The following is a 17,220-nucleotide window of genomic DNA, read 5'->3' as shown; positions in this document are numbered from 1 at the left end:
AACTGCTCCACCCACTACAGCACTGCTGCCTTTTGCTAACAACAACCTCCAGAGACCCAAGAGGCCAAAATTAGGCAGAGCAGCTCAGCTGACCCGGGGAGATATCATCAGTGTGCAGCAGGCTGCTCTATATTTAGTTCCAGTTAACGTCACTTGTCACACATGGGGATGCACTTTACCTCCGTGGTGTGTTTGAGAGGCAGATAAGCTTTGCCTCCACACCCCTCATTTTGTATTTGTGAATAGTTCTCCGGGCTCAGCTGCATTCCTCATTCAGCAGCAGAGAAATGGTCGAGGATTTCAAGCTGAAGAGTGGGACAGGACTTTACAAAAAGCCTGCAGCATCTTATTTCTTCTTCCCCCATCCAAGAGCTCTAATTCCCCTTGGCAATGTTTGGCCAAGGACTCCTTTCCCTGGAGTAGGGCAGTTGCACTAAGTCAAAAGCACAGATTGTGTTTAGCCTGTGTAAAATAAGCCAGTGATCTTGAGGTTAAGCCTTCACACCCCAGCAGCACCTCTGCCAGTCCTCTGGCCCAGGAGAGGCTGGCTGTGAGTCCTTTAACCCTAGTGCTGCATTTCTTACTTGAACAGAAATGATCAACAAGTGATGCTCATTCCCAGTAACCTCCTCTGCTAACCTGGCTTGTCAGGTCTGTGCTTGCTGCAGTGCCACTGTGGGGAATCAATTGGTCCAAATCCTTTGATTAAGAGTTTTCCTGAAGCTCCTTCAATAAGAGCAGTCCTGCCTGACCAGTCCCTGTTCCCCCCTGAAATCAGCACCAAACTACCCAGGGTTGAGCATTGTGGCACAGTAAAATGGATGGGTTTGTACCCAGGCAATATCCAGGTAATTGCTCAAAAGGAAAGGTTTATTTAAATAAAAATTAAAGTGGAAGTGGGGAGAGTCACATCAGCAGGCACAAATTTGACCGTGGCAAAGTTGTTGAATGAAATGTGAGAACTGAGGATGGAAAAGAGAGAGAAATGTCAGAATTTAACAGAATTTACTCAGACATGCTCAGGAAGAAGATTAAGTCATGCAAATGCTCAATCCTCTCCCTTATAAAGTGATCCAATATAGTGCCTGCTGTTTATGTTTATTCTGCACTGAGAGGACAAAGCACTGTTCCAAACCTCTGGAATCTCTGCTCTTTCAAGGGGATTTACTGGCTGGGCTAATGGTTTAGAATTTAGTGCTTTGGGAATCCTGTTCTTTGTTGTATTCCTGTTCTTGCTCTGTAGTTTCTAAATGAAGGTCACTAATGCAGCTCTTTCTCTGAAGAAGTACAAAACTTATTTTCTCTAGAAAGGACAGCAAACACTGCAAATTATTCCACCTACAACAGATCTGGCAGTTTCTATTGTCAGCCTTAACAAATGTTTCTCCCAAAGACATTATGTAGATATCACTATGTAGAGAGATGCATAAATTAGTGACCAAAATTAGCTCAAGTAGCTGATAGAGAAAAATATTTTTTGCAGGCAGGGTCAACATTTGATTGGGCCAAGTTCCAACTAAGCTTAAGCAACTCATTTAATAGGGAAAAGTAAACACTGGAAAACAGCTGAGAGCTTTTGCTGTGTGGCACAGACACATCCAGCAATATTTTTGTCCTGCATTTCCCACTGTGGATCTGCTGTTTCTCACACTGTGATTATGTCCCTCTGCCAGGTGCATTCAGCTTAGAGAAGCAGGCAGAGACAGACCTGATTTGACTGAACTGTTAGGCCCTGGAAAAAAAAACCAGTTTCTCTAGATCTCAGATGTACCCAGTGCTCCATCCATGTTTTACAGTGCTGGTGCTTTTCAGCTAAAAACAAAGATGAAATTTGGGGGTTGCTTTAAAAATAGATTGAAGGTACTGAAATAGAACACCACCTTGTTGTCTCAAATTGTGACTTTGAGAGTTGTGGCTCTCTGGGAGCTCTTCAGAATTCAGTGTTAAAAGTGTGGTCCAGGCTGTGGGTGAGTTCTGAACTCTGAAATGCCCAAACGAACTAGCGACTGGAATTTCTACAGGCAGACTTTGAAGGGGAGAGAGAAAACCAAGTGTTTTGAATGCAAGGACTTGTCAATATCAGTCACTGGGGTCCCTCATGCACCAAAGCCAAACACTGAGCACAGCTGGGGAGATGTTCTGTGTGCTGTGCATGAAGAACAGTTCTGTCTTTGAATGGTCAAGAAAAACTGTGAAATAAGTGTCCTGGTTTGAAGGACAGGTGTCTGCCAATAAAGGCAGGAGCTTCTCTTTGAAATGGAGAATGTAAACCCCCTCCCTCCAAAATTATTATAATTTTGAATTAAGGGACTCTCAGGCAAAGATATGAGAATTAGGAATAACAGTTCTTTGCTAGGAAAATTAAAATAGAAATGCAGTATTACAAAGAACAATCCCAAACCCTGCCAGAGTCAGAATCCAAGCTGACACCCGTCAGTCAGTCAGGGTGGTGGCAGCAGTCCCATTCCATGGTGGCTGCATCCTCCTGCAGTGGCAGATGTGGTTCAGCTGGAACAGTGCTCCTGGAGAAGGTGCAGTTTCCTCTGAAGGTGCAGGGATGATGTGGAAGGGTCTGATTTTCCTCTGGAATCCAGTGGAAAGAAGGTGCTTTGGTGTCCAAAATCTGAGTTTTTCTCTGGGTAGGAAAGGCTTGGCTCCTCCCCTGGCTGGAGCATCTCCCAGTGGGATGATTGAATTTTATCAGTCATGCACTGGGACTCAGTGGCCATGAACAGGAGATATCTCCTGGAGGGAGGATGGGCTGTGGGAAGATAAAGATGATTGTCCCAGCTGGTTTAAAGATGGCCCATTAGCAGAGAATATGTGCCAGAAGATCAGGGTCACTGCCCCAGCTGGCTGCAGCAGATGGTGACAGAATCCACATATCTGGCCACATCCTGTATTGCAACCCAAAACAAATGAGGAATATGAAAAAGTAGGAAAGTGTCTCAATTCTAGGATGCTGCTCATCCCTGCAGCAGCACAGCTACAGATTGCAAAAAGCACAAGATGTTGGCCAAGATGCCTTAGAGCTGGTAAATTCCATGGAAGCAGAAGTTCAGAAGGAATATGACTCAGGTTCTGCAGAGAAAAGAATGAAAAGAAGATTATGTGGAACAAAGTGATGCTGGGAATGTGGAGTGGGTGAGCAGGATGAAGGAGAGCACAAGAGTCATCTGAACAAGCACTCATTTGGGACAAACAATGAACAAACAATGAACCAAAAAAAAAAAAATAAAAATACCAGAAGTCTCTCTCCACTACAATTTAATTTCTTCGCTGTTTGGTGGTGGGGGTTCAAACCAAAACACAGTGAGTGAATGCTTCTTGCTGAGTGCTCATGAGCTGCAGACACACATTCTAATATCTGTGATCTGAATGTGCTGTCTCCCTCCACCAACAGATGCTGACAGTGAAGCAAGCCAGAAGCTGAATAATGAAAAGTAATTTTCAAAATCTGTGACTTATTTTCCCCCTTTTCCTTAATATTGAGCTAAAATAGAGCAAATTTTCTCAAAATGTACTCTGATGTACTGTCATGCTCCCAGAAGTTAGTTGGCTTTGCGGTTTTGTGCTTTTTCAGATGTTTTTTGTTTGGGTACTTTGTGGGGTGGTATTTTGTTTTGTTTTGGGGGAGGGTTGTTTGTTTCAGATTTTTTTGATTATTGTTTGTTGGTTCGTTGTTTTGGTTTTTTTTAACTGAGGAACTGCAAAGTTTCTTCCACAGAGATACTGGAATTTCTTCCAAAGTCATTCTCACAGAATCCATCATTCACAACCCATAGTAACATCACACTGATCCATTTATTTATCCAAATAAAGGCTTTATGAGGGTGCCTCTATGTACCCCTGCTGAAAACAGATTTTGTTGGTCAGACTTCTCTGCTCAGCTGAGTTACTCAGCCACATGTAAGTGGTACCAGCAGAGGGTTACCTGATTTAAATCCAGATATTCTGATTTGCTTCTTCTAATCTCAGCCTTGAGGAGCTGTGACTCAAGTGGGTTTGCACCACTTGTAGCATTTACAAATTGTCTGGAATGTGTGAGGAAGATTCTCATTCCTGAAGAGTTTGTGGACTCAAGAAGACTCAATTCCTGTTGGAGACTTTACTTCTGTTTCCTAAACTGTTTCCTAAACACCTTCATTTCCTTTCAGAGGAACAAAAATTAACTAAATATCGCTGTGCAAACCAAGCTTTTCCACCGAGCAGTGTTTTGGGCAGAGGAGTATTGAGATTGTGGCTCATCCATCTGCATCCAGGAGGAACAATCTGAGGAAAATGACACCTCCTGCAAGTCCCAGCTGCACCCAGAGACTCTCTAGTGTCCCCAGCTGCAGTGATTCTGGGCACTCTGCAGGGCTGGTGTGTTGGGTTGATGTGGCCAGAAATGTGGATTCTGTCCCCATCTGCTGCAGCCAGGTGGGGCAGTGCCCCTGATCTCCTGGCACATATTCTCTGCTAATGGGCCATCTTTAAACCAGCTGGGGCAATCATCTTTATCTTCCCACAGCCCATCCTCCCTCCAGGAGATATCTCCTGTTCATGGCCACTGAGTCCCAGTGCATGACTGATAAAATTCAATCATCCCACTGGGAGATGCTCCAGCCAGGGGAGGAGCCAAGCCTTTCCTACCCAGAGAAAAACTGAGATTTTGGACACCAAGGAACCTTCTTTCCACTGAATTCCAGAGGAAAGTCAGACCTTTCCACATCATCCCTGCACCTTCAGAGGAAACTGCACCTTCTCCAGGAGCACTGTTCCAGCCGAGCCACATCTGCCACTGCAGGAGGATGCAGCACCATGGAATGGGACTGCTGCCACCACCCTGACTGACTGACGGGTGTCAGCTTGGATTCTGACTCTGGCAGGGTTTGGGATTGTTCTTTGTAATACTGCATTTCTATTTTAATTTTTCTAGCAAAGAACTGTTATTCCTAATTCTCATATCTTTGCCTGAGAGTCCCTTAATTCAAAATTATTATAATTTGGAGGGAGGGGATTTACATTCTCCATTCCAAAGACTTCTGCCTTTATTGGCAGACACCTGTCCTTCAAACCAGGACAACTGGGAACAATCCAGGTGTGAACATTCCTGTGTTCCCCCATGGATGCCATGCCCCAGGCATGTCCCTGCAGTCTGAAGCCTCAGTGTGACACACACCGACTGCTGTGTCCCTCCAGCCACAGAATTCCTCCTGGGAGCCTATCAGCAGTTGGCTGCCACACCAGGTCAGCTCCAGTGGCAGAAAGGAGCTGTAGCACAGCCAGAACCTTCCCCCTGGCTATTCTCAGAACACCTTGCCAGGACTAGAATGAAATTTGTTCATGTGGTGAGTGGTTGTGGGAGCCAGGTCTTCACTTCTAAAGCTTCCCAGAGGAGAAGAAAGGCAACTCCTTTGGGAAAGCTCCCAAAAAGGGAGTCTGGGCTGTGTCAGACTGTGGAAAGCACAAAGGGTGAGTTCCTCAGGCACAATGCTCCTGGCAATTCCCACTCCCTGTCTCCCAGAGCTTCTCCAAGTGCTGCTCTGCTGCTGTGACATCTGACTTTGAAGCAGCAGAGTCATGAGTGACACAGGTCCTTACAGCCCCTGACATGGACATGGCCATTATGTAATCTGTGTGCCAGCCCAAGTTTATTTTTACAAGCACTTCTGTGCCCTCCATAAGCACTTGGCTATTACTGTGACACATGCTCCATGATTTGGGGACATGGGATTGAAAAGGACATCACTGGTTCACAGAGTGCAGCCTCCTGCACATAATCCTGTTAATGACTTAATCAAGTTTTAATTTGGGACTAGGTACAGAGTCTGCCTGTGCTTTTGTTGGATTCTGTTCAGGAGCTCATTCCTGAGTGAACAGGAGAGGTGTGGAGGGGAGGGGATGGACACTGAGGATGCTCTGCCTCCAAGAAAATTGCCTAAATGGGAAAAACCCTGCAAGTGTTGTTCCCTGATGCTCTGTGTCTGAGCAGATCTCCATCCTGAGGAGCCAAAGTGTGTCTGGAGCTAAGGAAAAAGCAGATTCCACAGAGCTCCACTGCAGAGCTCAGTGCTGCTGTCCCTGCAGAGCTGTGCAGGCTGCCCAAGACATGAGAGGATTTTAGGGAATGGCATCAGAGCCCTGCTGGGTCACAGTGCCAAAAGGTAACAAACATGAAGAATCAACTGCCTAACTTGTCTTTGGTCTTCTCTTCAGACTCAGAATTGATCAGAAAAATTTAGCATCAAAATTTTATTTTCATGGATTATATTTCACTTTATATCTATTTAATTAGATATCTAAACATTTTAAAACATTAATTTTGAAGCATTTCAAGTCAGAAAACCGAGGGGCTTTTTTATTCTTATGTCTATTTTTATGTTATTTTTTTCTATCAACAAGACTGGTGCTAAGAATAACAGATGCAAAGTGGGAAGGTGTTTCAGTATGCAAGAAGAAGGCATCTTTCTCTAGAAAAAAAGAAAATATTCATCAAAATAAGCAGCAGGCTTTGCTTAATCATTGTTTCTTTGTTGAAGATCAACTCAATGTTAGTGTTATTCAAAAAGCAGAATAAAAAATACCCAGGCAGGCCTTCAGTTTATACATCTCACTTATTTCGTGGTTGAAATCAGTGTTCAGTCCTTTGTGCAGTTTGGTTCCTCCTCCCCTGACCCCCAGGACAGCCTGGTGTAGGCAAGCACCAACCTAAGGACAGTTTGCAGAAAGTGACTCCTCCTGGTGACAGAATTTTGGGGTCAGTGTCAGCTCATGTTCAGCCAGCCCAGAGCCCAGGAAGAACCAGACTGTGCAGAGCACCAGGAATCTTGGTTTGCAGTGAGACCAGAATTTGCTTTTCTAGAAACCAAAAGTATTTCATGACCACACGTAGAAAGAAAATGATGCACCTGTTCTGCCTTGCTAAAATAAAACTTATTATTTTTCATGTAGATGAACATTCATCTCATCCCATACAAATTTAGAAATTATTATCTCTGGAAACACCTAAGGCAGGTTAGGAATAAGCATTTCTAGGAGTGGTACCAGTATTTCCCAAGGTTTTTAGCACAGGTGTAAGGGAGCTCACAGCACTCAGGGACATGAGGGAATAACTTCCCTCTGGAGATGGAATATAGGTGAATAAAAGGCTGGGCCAGGACTTTCCATGACGCTGAGATAACAAGCTGCACTCACAGAATAAAATCTCTCTGTGTCCTCACTGACCTCAGGAGCTGAGAGACCCAGCAGTGCATCCCATCCTGAAGGGAGGCTGCTGCTATTGGATTTTCTGTTGAAAAGGCTGAGTAACAAATAATTGCTTTCTGTTTGATTTTCTTTGGCTGTATAAGAGGATTTGATTTGAAAGCTTTGAAGGCCTGAGCTCTGCCCTGGGCTGGCTCTTGCTCTGGACCTCCTCAAGCTGCTGATGTCCTTCCCATCCAACTCTTAGGTGATGCTTGTGTTCTAACTCTACTGCTGTCTGAGAAGTGATAATCAATGATGTTCTGTCCCTTTTTCCCCCTCCCACTTTTTGGCTGCACTATCTATTAGACTGTGAGCTCTTTGGCAGGAGGAATGAGAGTTACCATCTGCCTGTGCAGTAAGGAGCACTCTTAGATGCAAAAAAAAAAGAGAAATGCTTATGATAGCTCATCAAAAGATCAATTAATGTTAAGGCAGAAAACACTGAAGTCAGGAATTCCCAACTTGTCCCAGCTTTGCATTCCCCTTTTATCAGACAAATGCTATCAAAAACTCCTCTGAATTACTGGGGACCCTTCTTGAAGCTGCCAAATGTTTGAGCTGCAACTGCAAATCTGGTAAAGCTCTCTGTGGAAAGGCTGAGCACTGAGAGAAGCTGCTTCCTCTGTGGAAAGGCTGAGGGAGACACAATGGTACAATTAAGAAATCCCTTAAATCTTTATAGCAAATTACCTCAGGAATTACCTGGTAAATGTTTAGCAGAACCTCTGCTCCCTACAACAAATGCTACAAACTCTTCTCAGCACTCCACAGCCAAGTTCAAGCCATTAAAATTTGCAACTCCAAAGCCACAAATCACGGATGTAACAGTTGCAGTGACACAAGAGCCCTGAATAAAACATTAGAAGCTATAATCTGTAATACAAGCTGTGTCTCCTGCTGTCTGGCAGTGAGAGGGTGTCACTGAGCACTTCTGCACACCCTTGGTACACAATGAGACACCTGACTCCCCTGCAAATGCTGCAGACAATCAGTTTTCTTCATTTTTGCATGTCCCAAACTGCCAAGCCCTTGGAACAAAAGATGATGATAATAACAGATTAACTTTTCTGAGCTCAGTCCAGGGAGCCATCACAATATGGTTTGTGCAATATTCTTTAACAACCTGCAGTTAGACAGTCAAAGATGTTTTTGAAATAATGATGGCAGTTGCTCAAAAGTAAATCTCAAAGTTTTGATAAAATAGCAGTGCCCTTCAGCTAAGTCCATATAGGTGAAAGGAGAAAGAGAAGGAACAGCAACATCTTATTCCTCCTCTTTCACAGAAGCCCCAGCAGCTTAGCACTGATCCCATGTAGCTGTGGACCCAGGCAAGGAGATCCTGGGGACTCAGAACTGGAGTCCTTACACTCTGAAAGAGACAATTAGCTTTTCTGTGTCTAAATTTCTACTCCCTGAAGAATGGGAATGAAACCAAATTGATGAGGGACATGTGGAGATGGGAAAAGCTGATTTGCTGTAAAGAAAGGCAAACAACTATTCTGTACATAAAACATAGGCTGGGTTTATGGATTTGCTCTCTAGGCAAGTGCCTGAAAACTGCTCCTGCAAGTCAAATATCACACCCCAGGTTCTCCTTTAAAAGTGAACACACTCCCTGTGCACACAGTTAGTAAATAAGGACCAAGCAGTCCCAAACCATGAGAACCTGTTGCATCCATTAACTCATAAGGACAGCTCCAGGTATCCCTATTTCCCAGCAGAGGAGGATCTAGGGTGAGCATTACAGTGCCATGGTATTATGCAGCACAAACTTCCAGGTGTAAAGAAAGTATTGCTACCACTGCTGTCTCTGTGATGATCAGCAGGATCCCTGCTGGCTTCTCTTGACCTTTAAAGACAAGAATGGGAACCATGGGGGAAGGAGGCCAAAAATCCTGCCCAGTTCTGGCAATTCCCCCTGGCAAGCAGCAGAGGTGACACTGCAGAGGGATCTGATCTGATTCAGCAGTACCTGGGGGTCTGCAGTGATTTTATTTTCCATTAAATTGGCACTGCTGTGGGATCCTGCTGTGAAATGTTCCACTCTGGGGCTAGAGGCAGCCCCTGTCCAGCACTGCTGCTTTTCAGACATTCATTCCTCAACTGGGGAATCACAGCACCCACAGAGCCCAGAGTGGGGAATCCACCCCTTGGGGACAGAGCAGGAGAGGAGCCTCCAGCCCCGTGAGAAGATGGCTGTAAGACAGGAGCTCTCAGCAGCCTGCAGCAGGTGGAACAGTGCCTGGCTGATCCCAGCATCCCTGGAAAACGAGGGGGTGGATGTGGAGGTGACTCAGCTCAGAGGAGCAAGCAGATCAGCTGGAGCTGAAATCCTACTGAGCCAGGACCAGCCTCATTATGGCTTTTAAAGGACCTTCCATGATGTGAAAATACAGCCTAGGAAGCTGCTTTTGTTACAGGTAACACCTGCCCTCAGCCCCATTTCTTGGGCTTTGCTGGCTCCTCTCTTCACTCGAGCTCTCCTGAGCTCTGCTGGGATCCCCAGCCCTCATTATTCACTTGGAAAATGTCATGGCTGAAGGCCATACCTGGACAGGTACGAGTGTCCTTGTCACCTCCAAAAGAAGGAATGAGCCTGTTCCTCCCCTCACATGGATCTGCACCTGCTCCCAACAGCACTTCATGAGAGCTGCAACAACAACCTGAGGCTCAGAGTGACACTTCAAACTCCTCAGAACTACCTAATTGTGAGAAGACTAACCCAAAAAACACCCCCCACACAAACACAGCGTGACAGGAAATGTAATTGCAAATGATTTTTTGCCAGTGCAGCAGAACTATTTTGAGCACTTGCTGTGGACTCCAGCAATCTTGACAAACCTTTTAAGGATTACCAAGCTCTGAAGTAGAAGTTTCTTTTCTAAATACTGTGATGCAAAAGGGACCTGCAAGAGCCACTCTGGTCCTGCTACTTTCCTTACAGTATCACCAGAAGGGAGAAAAAATATCTCCCATCTCCTCTATGATACAGCAAATGTGCAAAGAAAGCAGTTCTGCTCTCTCTTCTTCCTCCTGTTGGGCTCCTCTAATCAAACACAATGGAATGGAAAAGGTTTTTCCTGAAGGCCATTAGAGCTTGCTAATTATTGTGAAATGAGGATCAGTTCAAAATAATGTGCCTTTTTTAATTTGCTAATATTTATACCAACCCTGAGAGAATAAAAAGGGACAGCATGGAAGAATTTTAAAAAAGCAGTCTACAAATGTTTCATTTTCTCTCTCCTATTCCCTCAAGCAGCATTGGTATCAGCTGAAATTAGAAAGGAATATATTGAAATAGTTCTTGCCCTCCTAATGTTTTTCTGAGCAGTTGCACAGTGCAGGTGAGTTTGGGTGGAGAGGACAACACTCACACTTTTGGAATGACGTCTCCTTGTCAGAGACCTGTCAATCTTTTCTGTAGTTGAATTCCAATCTGCCTCCAAACAGAGAAGCTCAGGAATGCCATTTCCAGAGCTGTGCACTCCAGGTGTGTTTCAAGCTGTGCAATCCCTTGATTTGACAGATACCAGCCAGTACCTGGATGTGCAGATTACCTTTCTCCCCACACCTAGACACAATGTTATTTTAGGATTTCAGCAGACAAAATCATGGCCAAAGAAATGCATGAAGCAGCTCAGGCTGATTATTCTCAAAAATACAACAGCTCTAAAATTCACTCTACATGCTCAAAGGTCTGATTGCAAAACAGTGTTTGCTTAAACCTTCAATTGATGGACCCAGAAACAGCAGGAAGAAATACTCTCTTCTATTGACACTAACAAACCCACAACTCATTCTTGACTTCCTCATTTAAACACGTCATGGCTCCACTGCTGGTTTTATAATTAGCTTCAAAGCACTTAGTGTTAACCACAAATTCACAGACTACATGGGGTTCAAAGATTCCCTTACAGTATCCTCTGGTCTAGCACTTCTAGTCTAACACCTTCCTCTCCTTTACAGTCTCCCATTGACACTTTACAGAGTAATTTATAAAGAAATTCTCTCCCTCTGCTGTTTCACCAGATCTCCAAGCAGATCTGCAGCTCTTTGTGCCTCAGTCTCTCTTCCCTGATCCATTTGCAGGATCCTCTCCCATCTGGAATCTCATTTTAAAGCCAACCCCTCCTTTGCCATCTCTCTTTGAAAATCTACATCACAAATGTGGTTCTTTCTATTTCTGGTGACATCCCAATAGCAGAAATATGTATTAACAAGCCTCCAGCAGGTCTGTAAATTCTGAAATCACTGAGGCTGCATCATCTGGCAAGAGCAACCTTCTGGATGGGGTTTGGATCAAACCAGCCACTGCAGCCAGCCCAGAGTCCCTGTTGTCTCATAGCAACAGGATCATTTGCTGAGGAAGCAGCACTGATCACCAGCTGGAGCACTTTTTGTTGTGGCTTATTCATGAGGCCAAAGTCAGATGCATCCATGGCTCTGAAATATCACTGGGACATGCCTTGAAACCCAATTTCATCCCCTGTGGCTGATGCTCACAACTCAGCAGCTACAAACAGAAGAAGGGTGCAGCTCCCTTCTTGTTTCCAACAGCAATATCAGAAATATATTCTGGAATATTCATTACACTGAGCCACAAGGAGAAGGTGCAGCTCTTCTCTGGTCTTTCTCAGTCTCTCTAGCTACCTGAAGCTATCAGAGCTTCTTTACTGCTCCCTTCCCAACAATTTCTGGGGCAAGGAAGATCTCACCATACTGGATTTGTGTTGTGCTCTGTCCAGCAAGCAAAATCAAGTTTTTCCTTTAAGAACTACTTGGATCTAAAAGTGACAAAAACCCCCAAGGGAACAAAAAATGTGTAATCACAAGCACAGTCAGGCTTACAGAGGTATTTCTATACCACACTGTTCATTTGATTTAGTGGGGAATTTTTTGTAGTATTTAAGCCCAGGTTTTACTAAATGAAATTTTTTGGATGAGACAGGAGAAAATCTGAGTTGTAGCAAAACTTTTGAAAAATTCCTACACGTGAGATTTGATCATGAGATGAGGTTTGCAATTACAAACCATAACCCAAAGAGAGGAAAGTCTCATCATCAACTCCTGGGAAACAAGACAAGAAATCCCCCAAATGTGTGATTTAGAGAGGTCCATGGAGCTATGCTGAGATGCATTTGTGTGCAGCCTGCAAGAGAAGCATGTTTTCATCTCAGGCTGCAGGTACAACATGAACACAACATAACTGTGCTAATGGGAAAACAACTAATATATCAAATGTGACATTTTGCCTCTAATTTGGTGAGCCTGGAAATTTTTGACAATGAAGGAGTTTCTATGGTTTAATAAAAACCTGGATGATCTGTACCTGTAACACTCCCAGTACCCTGTGACTCCAAATAACCAAACAAGAGCTAAACCTCAGCTGAGATTTTCAAGTGCTTTAAATGTTAAAATTGTTGCTGTATTATGAAAAGTGATAGCACTTTGATAAAAAAGATCCCACTTTGAACATATTTAAGGAATAGCTCTGCTAAGGAAGAGGCTGCTATTTCCCCCTGTTGATTTACAGAGCAAAACTGTGGTTCAGCAGATGGCTCATTAAATTTTTGCACCGTGACTGTAGTAGGAGAAGGAAAAAAAAGAACAAAAAAGAACAAAACCAAACCTCCTCACCACAACCAAAGGAATAAGATGCACTGACTGCTTGCTGTGTAATAAAAACTTTTTTTAGCTTTTATTCATGCACTGATCAGCAGACAATGTCTAAACCTTCTTTACAAGTGAATTCTCCTCATGTTTACAAGCCAGTCCCTATTTTAAGTGGCTTTGTTTGAGGATAAGGCATCTCTTTAGAGGAAAGACTGAAAATTCCATCTAGCATTTCCTGCTGTAATTTCTTTTCCTTAAAAGCCTTTAAAAGGAAAGATTCCTGTTCATGATCTGTACACCTTCTGCTAAAATCTGAGTTCCAAGTCTGGACATCTCAGCAACAATCTTTATTGCCATCTATTCCATGGCCTGCCCTTCCTGTTTTCCAAAAACAAAATGCTGTATTTATTTTGAAAATGGGATATCCTGTTGGAAGACCAAAAAAAAAAAGAACATACTGAGCTTGGGACCTCAAGGATTCCTTCCGGCACCTTAGGAGAAATAAAGAAATAATTCTAGTCAAGAAAAGGAAATATGGCAGGAAAAAACACTCTAGAGTTACAGTCAGAGCAATCCTAGATAAATAAATAGTACAGAAATAATTAGAATTACATAAATGGTTCTTTTTCCATCCACACCCTCAGTCCCATTCAGGAACTGCAAGGAAAGGGGACATGACAGGACATTGGGAAAGGATGTCCACACAGCAAAGATCCACACAGAGAATTAATGCCATTGAAACAACCAACATTATTAGAGAATTCTATGAAAGGGAGCTTCTAATAATATATTTCATTAAATGTAGGATCCTACTCTCAGCAAACATTCAAATAAATGTTGTTAACCACGACTCTCCATTCTCACAATGTCCAAATTCCATGCAATTATTCCAAGGGAGTTCTAATTACTTCCTAGAAGTATCTCTGCAGATAATCATCTACCCCCAGACTATCTCATGATCAGCTCAGCAGCCAGAGAAGTCCCAGTGTAAAAGATTAGATTTGAACAGAAATATTTATCCCACTGCTAGAAGTACAAAGATAGAAAATATCTGTTAAATACTTTGATCTTGAGTATCAGGCACTGTAAAAAGTATGAAATACTATTATACAGCTGTAAAAGTGGAAATAAGGATTGTCATGCAAAACAAATGCAATGATGTGCTTATTCAAGCATACTGTCTTCCAAATAATCAGAATTTAAACTCAGATACTTCAGAGGAAACTTCATTAAACCACATTCTGCACAATCCTGGAAAACTACACCACAATGTAGCTTGAAGCCTAAGGATTGAGATTCTTTAAACATTGTATTGCCTGTGACTCATGCAATTACCACATCTTTATCCAGCTCCTCCTGAGCTCTTTGTTCAGAATATCTTGTAGCAGTAAATTGCACATGCAGTTTGTTCTGGGCTAAGAACAACACCCAGCACCTTGGCAAGAAGAGCAGGCAGAGGAGCATCTCTGCCTTTTCCCTTTTGGAAAACGTTCTCTCCTGGATCTGTTTGCTTTGATACCTTCACTGCAGTTCTGAGGGACAGATCAGCACAGTGAGCTCCCACCAAAGGGGCACTCACAGGTATTGGCACTTCCCAAGTAAACAGATTAAATACCCACACATTGCTATTTTAAATCCCTCTCCTGCTGCAGCATAGCAGGTGCACTTAAAGCTGTATAGACACAAAGAGACTTCAGAGCTTCTCTCAGAATGATGTTGGGAAGTTTTGCTTTTAACATCAAACTCGAATGCTTCCAACTCATGAGTTTTTATACCAGGATTTGCAGAAATATATTCAGCTAACCAGTACAAGTGAATCCAAAGTATTTGATTTATTTTTAATAATCTCATCTGGTCCATAATGAATTTTTAACAATGGCAATTGCAAGCCTACTGCTTAGAGTAGCTTCCCTCAAAAGAGCACAGCCAACATAAATAGTTGAAAGGCTTTTTTTTAGTTTTCTGAGTAATGTTTGGACCCTAGAAACCACTCAGAGAACCATATGCAAGCTTGATGCTCACAAACCCCTATTTCAGCTGCTGAGCATGAATTAGTGTCCTTAACAGAAAGCTGGAAGAGACTCAGTCCAATTCTCTCATTGACTTGAGCTGCTCTGTTCATAAACCATGATGAAGAACAGGATTTTGTTGTCGTACCCCTGAACAGCTTAAGATTCATTGCCATAAATTAAAATATTAAATGATGTGGCAATAGCAAAACAGAACCTGAGCTGTGCTAAAACCTGGCTCTAGGTTTCCTCAGCTGCTGTGCTGTATCTTTAGCACTTCTGCTCTCACCAAACAGCTGCACACTCCAAAGTCTGGGTTGAGAAGCATCACCAGTAGCAGTGAATTGGTTATGAGGTGCTGTGAACCCTGAACCCATGTCAGACAATACAGAACCAAACACTCCCAATGCAATTTTGCAACTCCAGGTTATTTATTTCTTTGCCTGTTATTCCTGCAATCACTTCTGTCCTCATTTATGGCCTGTTTTATTTGTGCAAACTCCAGATTCCTGCACCACTCTGAGGAGACCCTTGAACATCAATGGGAACAGAGTTTGGGGAGTTACCATTTATCTGCACACTTCAAATAAAACCATAAAATTTTTTACACAACAGTATTGAGTTTCATTTCCAGGAACATAAACGATTACTTGGTTATTTGGGGGTTTTGTTTTTATTTGGGGTTTCTTTTGGTTCTTTTCAGAGAACCTCGGGGGTTTTGGGGGTTTCTTTTGGGTTCAGGGTTTTAGTTTGTTTGGGGGTTTTGGAGGGTTTGGGGTTTTATTTTTTGGAGGTGGGAAGTCAGTGGGGCAGTGAAAAAAACTGGATGCAGAGATTGGGAGAGGGGATAATTTCTGTGCTAATGCTCCTTCACACGGAGTTGGGGGTGGGGATTTAATCAATGTTGGCATTAAACGGAGCTATGAAACTTGCTGCAGGCAGCACTACATTGATCCTTTTTTAGCTTGGTCAATCACTAAGTACAAATTGGAGCGGCAGCTCTCAGGTACTCCACCAGCCGCGGTTTTGCCCGTGCGATGGATTCAAAGTGCCACCTAGTGGGAATTGTCACTTTGGAGAGACCACTGCGGTGATTTTCACTCAGCAGTGATTACACAGCTTGTGGATCGACACTTATGGATCCCTCACCTATGCTGAGACACTCTCGTATCCAGGGATATTTTCCATACTGTACTAAAGGAGGGGAGACAAAACACACTTCCGGATAGAAAAAAATAAAAATCCTTTCTATTAGTTAAGAATTCGATGAAAATAATCCACATCCAGTCTGTGCTGAGCAGCCAAGTGCCCAAATCCAGACTGTGCTCCTAGAGCCAGGTGTTCACAGAGCTTTCAAAACCAAAGGTAAAGAATTCCCCCAGACACGATTCAGCAGCCCTAATATTAAAATATAACCCAGTTCCCTTCTAAATTTCAAGCTGCTGCAGCCAGGGGGGTTTCCAGCAGCAGAGAAGGGTTAACCACACACACACAAACATAAATCCCACAAACATAAATTCCCAGATGGGAATGCTGAATCCCGTTTTGCTGAACTCAGCTGCTCACTGAGCTGCCAGCAGGAATTCCCCTCTGCCTGGGGCTGGAACTTGATTTGTGCACCAGGTGAGAAGTGACCAAAGGCAGCTCTTGGTGGATGGGTTTTTCTCCTGTTCCTGTGGGCAGCAGAGGGGCAGGTGAGGCAGCAGGCACTGAACAGAGGCTGTGATCTGTTTGCACTTCTGGGAATGTTCTGGAGCAGTGAATTATCGGGTTAAGGCTGCCACAATGTCACCACTTCCAATCCCATCCAGCAGGGTTGTGACTCACACAGCCCAAGGAGATCCAGCACACTGCAAGGTGTTAAAATTCAAAGCACAGAGAACAACAGTGAGGGAAGGAGAGTCTTTTTTTCAGAACTAGGAGTATTCTCAGAGTTCTGGTGAGACAGCTGTTTACTGTAGCCATCCTAAAGGCTACACTTGTCAGCATATGTTAGCTGGAAGTTCGGGGTATTATTTTAAGAGCATATCCACTGATTAACAAAGAAAATACATTTGAAGCCCAGGTACTCTTTAGAGAATACAAGATTAAAATATCACAGTCCTGCTCTTGGCTCCTCGCTGTCATCACCCCCTGAGACCATTCCCTGGTGTGCAGTGGATGTGACATTCCAGCCCTGTGGATGGCAGGAGTGTCCTGCCTGCTCACACCCAGCTCTGCCACTGCTCTGCAATCCCACTCGGTATTGCAGCACCTTTCAGACCTTTTCAGCCCGGAAAATTCCTCGCAAAAGTTAATTTTTAAAAGCCATATTCCATAATAGCCCACTTCAGGTTTCAAAGGAGAGATGTTACCATTAAGCAAACAG

The sequence above is a fragment of the Erithacus rubecula genome (genome assembly GCF_903797595.1).
Source record: "Erithacus rubecula genome assembly, chromosome: 15".
In the NCBI taxonomy this organism is placed as follows: Eukaryota; Metazoa; Chordata; class Aves; order Passeriformes; family Muscicapidae; genus Erithacus; species Erithacus rubecula.
The sequence above is the reverse complement of the archived record's forward strand: the minus strand, read 5'-3'. Positions refer to the sequence as shown.